Here is a 10,158-nt window from a genome sequence, read left to right on the forward strand (position 1 = left end):
TTCAGAGTTAATAGGCCTAAGAATAAAGATAGTCTTTTAAATAATTTAACTTATTACAATCGAAATATTTCCCCAGAGTGGTAAAAAATACATCCTAAATACACACACACACTCACAGATACACAAACACACCTACACATGTACCCATTCATATGTAGCTCCTAGATTTATTACATCATATAAAGAGAAGTCAGTGAGTATAATTAGAAATACATATTTTTGAAAAGTACCCCCTCAAATGCCAATGTTGTGAATTACAGAGAGGCAAATATATGCTTTATTTTAAAAATCTGGTCAATCCAGACAAGAAATGTCATTGCTAAAAAAAAAAAAAAAGTGTTATTGAACACCAAGCACATATGCTAAATTAAGTAGGATCTATAGAGAACCAAATGCCACTCAAAACAGTTGCAAGCTTCTCTTCTTAAATAATGCAGTCATTGCTGAACTTCAGAGATGGAGTTGGAGGTTTGAGTCTCTACCAGGTGTTTTTAATATTTAGGAAATCCTTATCAGTAGTGTGTCCTCTCTATTTGCAGACTGAAAACATATTTCTCTGAATGATTGATAACCTAAAATTGAGAAAACTTGTCAAAAATTCCCAACATTCCCTCAGAAAGGAAAAAAAATAAGGAAAATGATACCTAGGAAAACATGCAAGCCTGTTTCATTTATTTGTATCCTAAGCAGCAGTGTCATAGAACAGACAGTTTGTTTCAGCCAACCAGACTGGAGCAGCTGCGAGCGCTACATCTTGGCTGTCTGAAGCGATTGGCTCCTCTCTGGGGAGTGGAGGGTGTTCAGTTATTAATGACCGCTGAGCAGGCAGCACCATGTCAGTGTGACAACTGATCGGGTGAACGATGCACCACTAACCACCATGGAAACAAGGAAAAATAAAGCCAGCTCACAGGATCTCTCTTCACTGGATTGAGAGCCTCAGCCTGCCGACTAAGAAAAAGAGTTCCAGGAAAAAGAAGGAATCCCGGCTGCAGCCTCCTGCCTTCCTTTATATTTTAAAATAGAGAGATAAGATTGCGTGCATGTGTGCATATCTATAGTACATATTTGTGTACACTTTGTTACACAGACACACAAATGCACCTATTTATACTGGGCAAGAACACAACCATGTGATTATCTCAACCAAGGAACTGAGGAATCCAGCACGCAGGGACATCGGAGGTGGGCTAGCACTGAAACTGCTTTTCAAGGTAAGTTTAAAATACACATATATTTTAAAATACGTTCTATTTCTTGTCTCTTCGATGATCATGTTTTTACACCTAAATCCTCCTTTGATGTCTTCTTCTTGTCTGAATTCTAAGAGCATTTTTCTTTTATTGCACTTTTGAGAAGAAATTCACATGCAAAACCCAGCTGGCTCTGTGTGTGCCTAGCTGTGTTTGTGAGATTCTCCAACATGCATTTTACTAGCTTGAATGCCCATTAGAGGATGTGAGTGGGAGAGAAAAAGCAGTGTTGGGGGGAGGAGAAAAAGGAGGGAGACAGAAGAGAAGGGAACAGTGGGGGAGAAGAGAGGAGGAGAGGGAGAGAGAAGGAGATGGGGAAGAGAGAAGACAGAGAGGAGACAGAGAGAGAGGAGAGGAGAGTCACGGGTGAGGGGGTGCAATTTTCCTTTTTCTTCACATTATTTGTAGTGAAAAGCAGATCACACATTATTCTCTGTTTTGAAATCAACCCACCAAATGGGGCATTTTTATTTTGTCTCATCCAGTGGATGCAAATTAAGGCAAATGCTGTTGTATGTTAAGAGCTAAACCACTAAGCAGAGTAGCGGAATGAGCATATCACAAACAGTTATTGAATTTCTGCCAGGCTACATCTTACGGACTGGGGTAAATGACTTCCCTTTAATAACATCCCCTCGCTGGTCTGAAGGGACAGTGCAAATGTCTGATTGCTAATGCAGCTGGAACTGCCACACACTAGGTGAAAGGATCCCATGAACCAGAAGAGTTCTAATCTTTGGTAATTAACAGGATCACAGCAGGATGGCTTTAAAGTACATTTCCTATTTAAGAAAATTGTTTGTTCTAACCAACTGCTATATTCCCTTTGCTGTTGTTGAGCTGGATGGCTTAATTCGGCTCTAATTTATTCATTTTTAACAATATGTCCTTGTTTCTCTGCCTCTAATTTCAGTGAAAGCAGGCTATGAATATGAGTAGAACCGTCCTAATTTAGTGAAAAGGGGATAATGTGAAAACAGAAATAGAAGTAAAGGTTCAAAATATCTACCTAGAAAATACTGTGCTCTGGTACCATAAATATTACTGATATATTTCTCATCTTTAGTTTCAGAAGCAATGCCTTTGAGACAGAATTACTCTCAGTAAACTCTACGAGCATCCATGTATTGATGATTCATGGAATTCAGTGTGGGTTAATTTTTACTTCCAATCTTGTAAAGGGAAGCCAGCTACTTAGAATATGCTTTCAAACAGACAACACCAATTGAGGATATTCATGGAAACATTCACTGCCCTCTTTACTGGGTCCTGGAAAGACAGTAAAAGAAACCTAGCATTTGTATTTCATCTTCTGGAGCTCTCTCCTGTCTTCTTTTAGTTCAACTAACCACACAGTTAACAGAGTCAGCTTCTTTGAAATTGTGGGTTATTTTTTTCCACAACTGTGATTTCAGAGCTATTATTGGTTTCCTAGTTTGTAATATAAGCCAAAGCAAAAAGACAATAACCAGCCACTTAGATCCTGCCACTTTCCCATAAATGTGTCAAAAAAATGAGTCAGTTTACAACATGTAATATAAGAAGTCAATTAATTCCAGTGACCTTTGTAAATGATGACAATAAAGCAGCTCTGACAATATGCCAGTGGCTTCGATTTTCTCTCTGTAAAATGAACAAGTTTAAGAAGAGGGTTCCTGCTCAGAGAAAAATGAAAGGTGCTGAAGCATCAGCTTGCAATATTGGCAGCTTTGCTCGCTCTGCCTCAAATGCCACATGCAATCTATAAAAAAACCAAAATGATTTATTACAAAAAGGAAAAAGTGTTTTATTTGCTTTTCTGCTATTTATTAAAAGTGCTGCTTTTGAAACAGACCAGATCTGATATTTTGAGGTACCTCCTAAGTTCCTAACCAAGAGGAAAAGACTTGAAGTAGATACTCAACCCTCTGATTTCAAACTCCTATGTAATGTAGCATTGCAGTATTTATTTCAGTTTTTCTTAAACCTTTTCCAGGGAAAGTTTGCATGCCAGACACACATTCTTAAATCTAACCCGCCTTATTTTAAAATTGCAATAGATGACACCTAAGAACAGTGGATTCACTCTTTAACCTTAGTAAAGCTCACATACATATTTTGTGGATTACAGAGATCAGTAATGTGCCCACTTCAGTCTGAGAAATACCAACACCCCAGGCCCCCGGTGTTGCCACTCAGTGTGTGCCAGTGAGTTTGGTGATTTGATCAGCACCTACGAATGCCAGATGATGGACATATGTGTATGACTGGAAGATTTACCCATAGTCTCCCCAAATCATGTCACTATACCAGAAATAGCAGCTTCCTGGCAAGACAAGCTTCAAAGGACCATTTTTTTCAGGGTGTCGCTTGTCACAGGCAACATGCTGAGTTAGAATGCTGATGAGTAGGTGGAATTTTTTATTTGGAGGTGGTGGTTGTTGTTGTTAATGGCTTAATAAACGGTGCTACCAGCCTTCCAGGCCAGCAATTTAGCGACCTACAAAAAAGGTGATCAACTTATGATGCACTAACTATATTTCACTGTTTCTTTGTTCTTTCCTTTTTTGTAACATCTTTTGCTTTTGCCATGTGATGGGTTTGATGTTTCACTCCTCCCCCAGAATCTGAATTTTTTTTGGGTGTAACATTCCTGTGTAACATGGCACTATGGTATTCATTACAATCTAAGTTGATCAGAAAGCTCTATAACCGGAGTTTCGTTTTAAAAAAAACACTTATGTAAGTTAAATGTTATTACTTAATTAGCAGCCCCTGAAAATGGGCATAGGTGAGGTATCTGTTGGTGAATCTGAAGGAGATCATTAAAAGAAAGCTAATAGCAGACTAAAAAATGAGTTCCTACTTCTAGCCTCAGTAAGGATGCTCCTCTAAAATGATTTAAAATAATGTGGCTCCAGTCAGTCTGAAGAAACACTAGACATGTGTACAGCACACTAAAATGTTCCATGTAGACCTGGTTCCGAGAGTTTAGCTACTTATGTATCACTCTTTGGTACATGAAACTAAATAAAGCAGGTAAACTCTAGGCAAAACATCAGTACATCTTGTCAGTGCTGTCAAAGATAAAGCTCTCTGATATTGGCTATGCAATGAGTACTTAGGAAAGCTTCACTGTATAACAACTGAACATAGCTCCACAGAGCTCAGGGAATTCCTCTCCTCTCCTTCTGATAAAGTGATGTCTTGTTAGACATCTACGAAGTCACTAGTAAAACATGATAACAATTATTTCTTTAGCCACAATGTGAAACGAAAGGAAGTCAAATTCTAATATAAAGACAGTAGCTGGTGCCAGAGGATGGGAAAAAGGAACAGGGATAAATCGGAACGTTTTTCTAACTTGTTGAAAGGAATGGAAGGTCTCAATAGATGCTATTTAGAGGTCATTAAACACAGGATTAACAAGGAAGACTTAATGCCCATCTCAAATCTTTCTGAAGAAGTACAGTACCCACAGGGCCATTTACTATATTTGCATAATTGTCAAGTTTGTATACACCTGCTTGCTATTATGTTAATTCATCTTTAGGCCATAATAAGGGAAGAATTTTCTATGGTGCCATTAATAAACACACATGACACAGCTTCAGGAGACGGGGAATAAAGAAGGGAGACATGCTTTCATAGAATAAAATTTTTGAACTGAAAGAGACATTAGTAGCTAGTCTAATATGTTCATTTGATAGGTGAAAAAAACTGAGGCTGAAAGGGTTTGAAATCATTATAATGTAATATATTATACTTTGTATTCACCCAGCTATTTATTGGAGAGGCCTAGGTTAGAACCCTTACAATACTTCCTCCAGAATTCCATTAAAATTCTGCCTCCTTAGTCTTTCAAAAATAATGTTTTCTCAAAAACCTCCTATGTGCAAAAAATCCCCCCAAATTCACAGATATGTGCAAAAAAGAGAAATATTTATTCAGATAATCAAATATTCTAAAAGGAAAAGCCAATATTCAATAATAGAAGCAGCAATGATTTATTAAGTATATAACACCCAAATATTTCAAACCCATAATTCATCATTTGAATATAGTTTACCATATTCTGTAAAGTCATAAAAATTAGAGTTTTGCCCTGTTTTTAAAACATGTTAATAATAATACTGCTATCCTTCACCTACAGAGACTCAGCTATTGATCATCCACTATAAGTTTTAAGGTTTTCCAAGAATTCTGAAGAGGCTTTCCACATCTGTTTTTACTTGGTTTCATTGTAAATAATTTAAGGCACTTAACATGTGCCCTTTTTTTATATACAGTGTCCACTCTCAAGATCCATGCTTTGCTTATACATCTCACTGGAAAACAATAAATATATTATCAGGACAGCAATCCCTCTCCCTCTCTCCCTCCCCTACCCCATCCCAACTTACTTTTTGATTTCTAGAGTCAGAGTGAGAGCTCCAGTAGGCAATGATATCTCCTTAATATCACAATCCTATTCTTTTCTTTTGGGCAAATTTCTCTGTTTTTAAATGTGCTCTCCAAATTTTGCTTAACATAATAGTAATTAATTGACTCAACTTGTAAGAAGGATACAAAATATAAACACAATAATTGTGAATATTTGTTTAAAGCTCTACCATTTACAGAGCAATTTTTCAACAATTACTTTGCTCCTCACAACAATCTGGTGAAGTAGGGTAGATATGATGATGATTAACATCTTTAAGACAGGAGAATGAGGTTCTGTGATGTTAGAGACTTGCTAGCATGTTGAGGTGCAAGGGTCTCTGACTCCAGAGAGTAGAAGAAAATATGGGTGCAGCACTGGTCCCTGGCATTTCTGAAGTTAGTAATAAATGTTAGTTCCCTTTTTATTGAACTTCCACTCTAGATCTTACTCTTCCAACAACTATGTCCTTTGTACCATACCACACTATATCTGGATAGATTTTTGCAAATTAAAATCTTTATTTCTTAATTTAAATCACAGCTATTGCTATGCCTGAGTTAAATTTAAAAAAAAAAACAAAACAAAACCCATAACCAACATCTATTCTTGGAGAAAAAGACTGTATGTTGTTCTACCTACTCATCCATATGTTTGTCTGACAGCATTAGCACTTTGATAAACAGATACTTGGCAAAGGTCTCAAAAACTGGATAAAATGAGATGAGTAAATTATTTAGGGATTTTCCAGGTTACTAAAAATTATGAACAAAGTCTCCAAAGTCACTTAAGAACCCCCAATGGACCAAGTGTCAACATAAAAGCAACTTCCTTAGCATCTCCTTTCTGGTTTGTCTTGGGTTGAAAATGACACACTAAATAAGATAAAAATACTAGTTAATTTGAAAGTAAACTGGTATATTTGTAAACTACTAAAGTCAAAATGCCAGCAAACTTACATACATTATTCTGTGAGCCCTTTCTAGGGGAGATTGTGTCTGTCAAAAGTAATATAGACCTTAAAATGAATAAAAATCCCTTTAAAAAATCTTCTAAAGTTTGTCATTTCACGCTTTACTTCCAGGAGGTGAAGCATTCCACAGATAATCAGCTACTCTATTCAGGGAAGGAGTGTAAACATCACCACTTTTTGCATGTTTGCATAAAAAAGGCCCACTGAATCAGTTAAAGGTTAGTATCAATAGGCAACATTCTCTATTTCCAAAGGCCTGAAGCTCCTGGGATCTAATTCCCTGAGGAACAGTGGAAGAGGCACTGTTTCCCAACTGGTACAAAACAGGACTTCAGGAACAGCAGAATGTGTTCTCCAGGGATTAAGCCCCCTAACGCGAAGCTTGGGACTCACAACACTTACAAGTGACATGAATAATAGTAGATATTTTAACTATAGAAGACATTTAAGAGACTTCGTTTTCACTGTGATAAACAGGTTTGATTTGGATTTATAACTTTTTTCTAAAATTATCAAATTAATAACGACTATAATGAAATAGAGGCAAACATTTTAGAGGATTCATTCCTTGGGGTAACATTTGTTCTATAATTTATAGTCTCATAATGTTGAGAGATTAAAGCATTTAAATAACATTGTCAACTAACTTTCAGCTTACCTTTCTTAAGGAAAAAAACAAAAAAATGTTAAAAATAGGCATGTATTTTTCAAACATACAATTCATGTTTTTATGTAATTAGACTGTTTACTGTATCGCTATATTTATATGCCTCCGAAATATGGAGTGTTAATGGGGTCTAAGTTTAATTCTATTTTTATCAAAACTCAGTCACTCAGAAATACCAAACACTGAACATGTTCTACAAAAAGTATTCAACATCTGTAGAATACATGGAACCACAATGACCTTTATTGAAATTTCAATAGTTGCAGGAAATAATTTCAGTATATATCTACACAGATTATATTTTGATTTCTACAAAGGCCAAGGGGTTAATGACCTTAAACTGCAGGTGCCCAAGGCATTGAGAACAAAAAAGATAGAGCAAGCGAAAAGAGAATTGAGTCTAGGTCACAATGCTGTAGCATTGAAAAGAAAGTGCAACAGAACAGAATGGAAAGGGCAAAACAAGGTGACTGCCATATATGAAAGATAAACATACTCTAAGAACATATAAACTTTGAAAGCTCTATTCACAGTCATTCTTGAATGAAAAATATATAAAATGCCATTATAAGATATAAACATCATCCAAGTCAATTTGTTGTGTGACTAGCTGAAATGACTCACTTACCAAACACATAGTTTATATTTGTTCCTCTTATTGTCATTTATTACTCACATATTTTTTACACAAACACCACAGTTGTTTAAAGAGTTTCATAAGGTGATGTACAGCTAACTTTTTAAAATCAGTGAGGCATTTTCCAAACCATTTCCTCAATCAATTACTTTTTAATGAGGAAGCAAAATTTATGTAAATATCAAAGTCTCATTTTTATATTTAGGCTATAAATTATACCATAATATGCTGCTGTTGGGCAAAATAATCAAAGTAATGATGAATTAAAACAAATGTTCTGACATAAATTAATGTAAGCAGAGCCCTTATACGTTCAAACCACATCATCTCTCTTAGACAATCCTTTACTGGCTAAAGGAATGGTAATAATACTGGCAGATCTCATTTACAACATACAAGCATTTTCTGTGCCAAACATTATGCTAAGCACTTAACATACATTTTCTCATTTAATCTTCATAACGACCTTACTAAGTAAGCGCTATGTTTAACCCATTTTACCAACGTGAAAAATAAGGCTTAGAGAAGAAAAGTAACTTGCCATAACTAATGAAGAACACGAAAAGGAACCTAGGTCAGTTAGCTCGAAAGAACAAGCCTTTGTGCATGAGGCAACACTGCCTCCCGTTGGTACTGCCTAAATATAGCTAGTTGATATCGCCTTCCAAGAGTCAGATTCTCTATCAAAATATAGTAACTCTGTTTCTAGTTTCATATCATGCATTCTGCTCATACTAGAATATTATACCTTTGTAGGATTCTTCTTTTCTTTCTGAGAAAGGAGTGATGCTTTAATTATTTATATCTGAGTTTTGCTATCCACTAGATTAACTAAAATGATTTTTTGTAGTTCAATTCACAGCTAGACCTGTGAACTGGCAGCTTATAACTTCCTCTGTCATCATTTTTCCATCGACTGGAGGCCAACATACTTCTTCACCTGAGGTCATGCAGTATAATAAGTGACACAAAAGAAAAATGCAAAACTTAGCTCATTGGTCTCAAATTTCATTATTTATAATAAGCTTTCCTTGTATCTAGTTCCAAATTTTAGACACTTTTTTCCCCTCATGCATTCTCTTTTAAATGATGAAGATGAAAACAGTCTGAATACAATTTCATTGCTACTATGAGCATCAATTTTCAATGAAATTCATCAATCTTCTTCAGTATGAATAAGCTGCTAGCCCTGCAAAGTTAATTGATGAAAGCTGTAATTTCCTTTTCAAACTGAGGATGCTGAGCCAAACCTAAAACTTTAGTAGAAGCGTTCTATACTAGCTGTTTGTAAAACTTCAGCATTTCTTGCTATGTCACCTCCTGAAAGGGCTATCAGGGGAGTCCTTCAACTTGACTGTCCTACAAAACAAAATCTGAATGTAAAATTAAAGCAAAAATGTTGCTGAGGATTCCTCCAGTGATTAAAAATGGAGTTTAGAGACCTCACATCAACATATATTTTCTATTCAAAATGAAGTTTTTTTTGAAAATTATAAGCAATTAGACAACTAAAAAAAGAAATTCAATTTTGAGGTGATAAAAGGTTAAAGTATTGTGAATCATGAATAACCTAACATGTAAGAAATAAAGAAGGACATGCATAATTTAAAATTAAACTTTTGGGGTTTTTTTCCTGCTACTTCTTACATACAACAAAGACGAGGAAGAGGAGGAGAAAGAGAAAGAAGAGGAAGATGTTGGGCAACAGTTATTTAACATGCTCCACAGCCCGGACCCTGGGTAAGCTCTTTGTACAACTCACCTCATTTCATTTTGATTCCATGAGGGAACTGAGGCTTGAAATGGAGAAGCATTTGCCCAACTTCACTCATTGGAAAGGTCCTGATTTGAACCCTGAATGTCTGACTCTGAAGCCCATGTTATGGTGTCTTCCTTAGCATGTATTTCTTTTTTTTAAATTTCAATAGGTTTTTGGGAAACAGATGGTGTCTGGTTACATGAATAAATTATTTAGAGGTGATTTCTGAGATTTTGGTGCACCCATCACCCAAGCAGTGTACACTGTACCCAATGCCTTATCACATATTTCTTAGAATAAGCATAATATATTTATCCTTAGAGAAGCATTTGACTTTTTATGCAGAAGCATCTAACAACAGGCTCTTTCTACAGTTTTAAACTTCTCAGCCAAGATCAGGAGTATATATATATATAATGATATGCTTAAACTTTATATATAATAAAATATATATAATGAAAATATAT

At 35.7% G+C, this 10,158-nt stretch overlaps 2 protein-coding genes across 10 annotated transcripts in view; one reads left to right on the top strand and one right to left on the bottom strand.

Annotated features, from left to right (window-relative positions):
• IMMP2L (inner mitochondrial membrane peptidase subunit 2) overlaps positions 1 to 10,158 on the bottom strand; it is a 1,183,069-nt gene that overhangs the window by 717,100 nt on the left and 455,811 nt on the right. The window lies entirely within an intron of this gene.
• The window catches only part of LRRN3 (leucine rich repeat neuronal 3), a 34,496-nt gene continuing 25,079 nt past the window's right edge, over positions 742 to 10,158 (top strand). Inside the window, exons 1-2 of one of the 2 annotated variants that reach the window (XM_527861.7) lie at positions 742 to 1,214; positions 9,591 to 9,672. The gene's annotated coding sequence lies outside the window, so the exon portion shown is untranslated. The remainder of the gene's footprint in view (positions 1,215 to 9,590; positions 9,673 to 10,158) is intronic. The other variant, XM_001166878.6, reaches the window with a different exon arrangement.

This window comes from Pan troglodytes, chromosome 6, assembly GCF_028858775.2.
Source record: "Pan troglodytes isolate AG18354 chromosome 6, NHGRI_mPanTro3-v2.0_pri, whole genome shotgun sequence".
NCBI classification, from domain to species: domain Eukaryota; kingdom Metazoa; phylum Chordata; class Mammalia; order Primates; family Hominidae; genus Pan; species Pan troglodytes.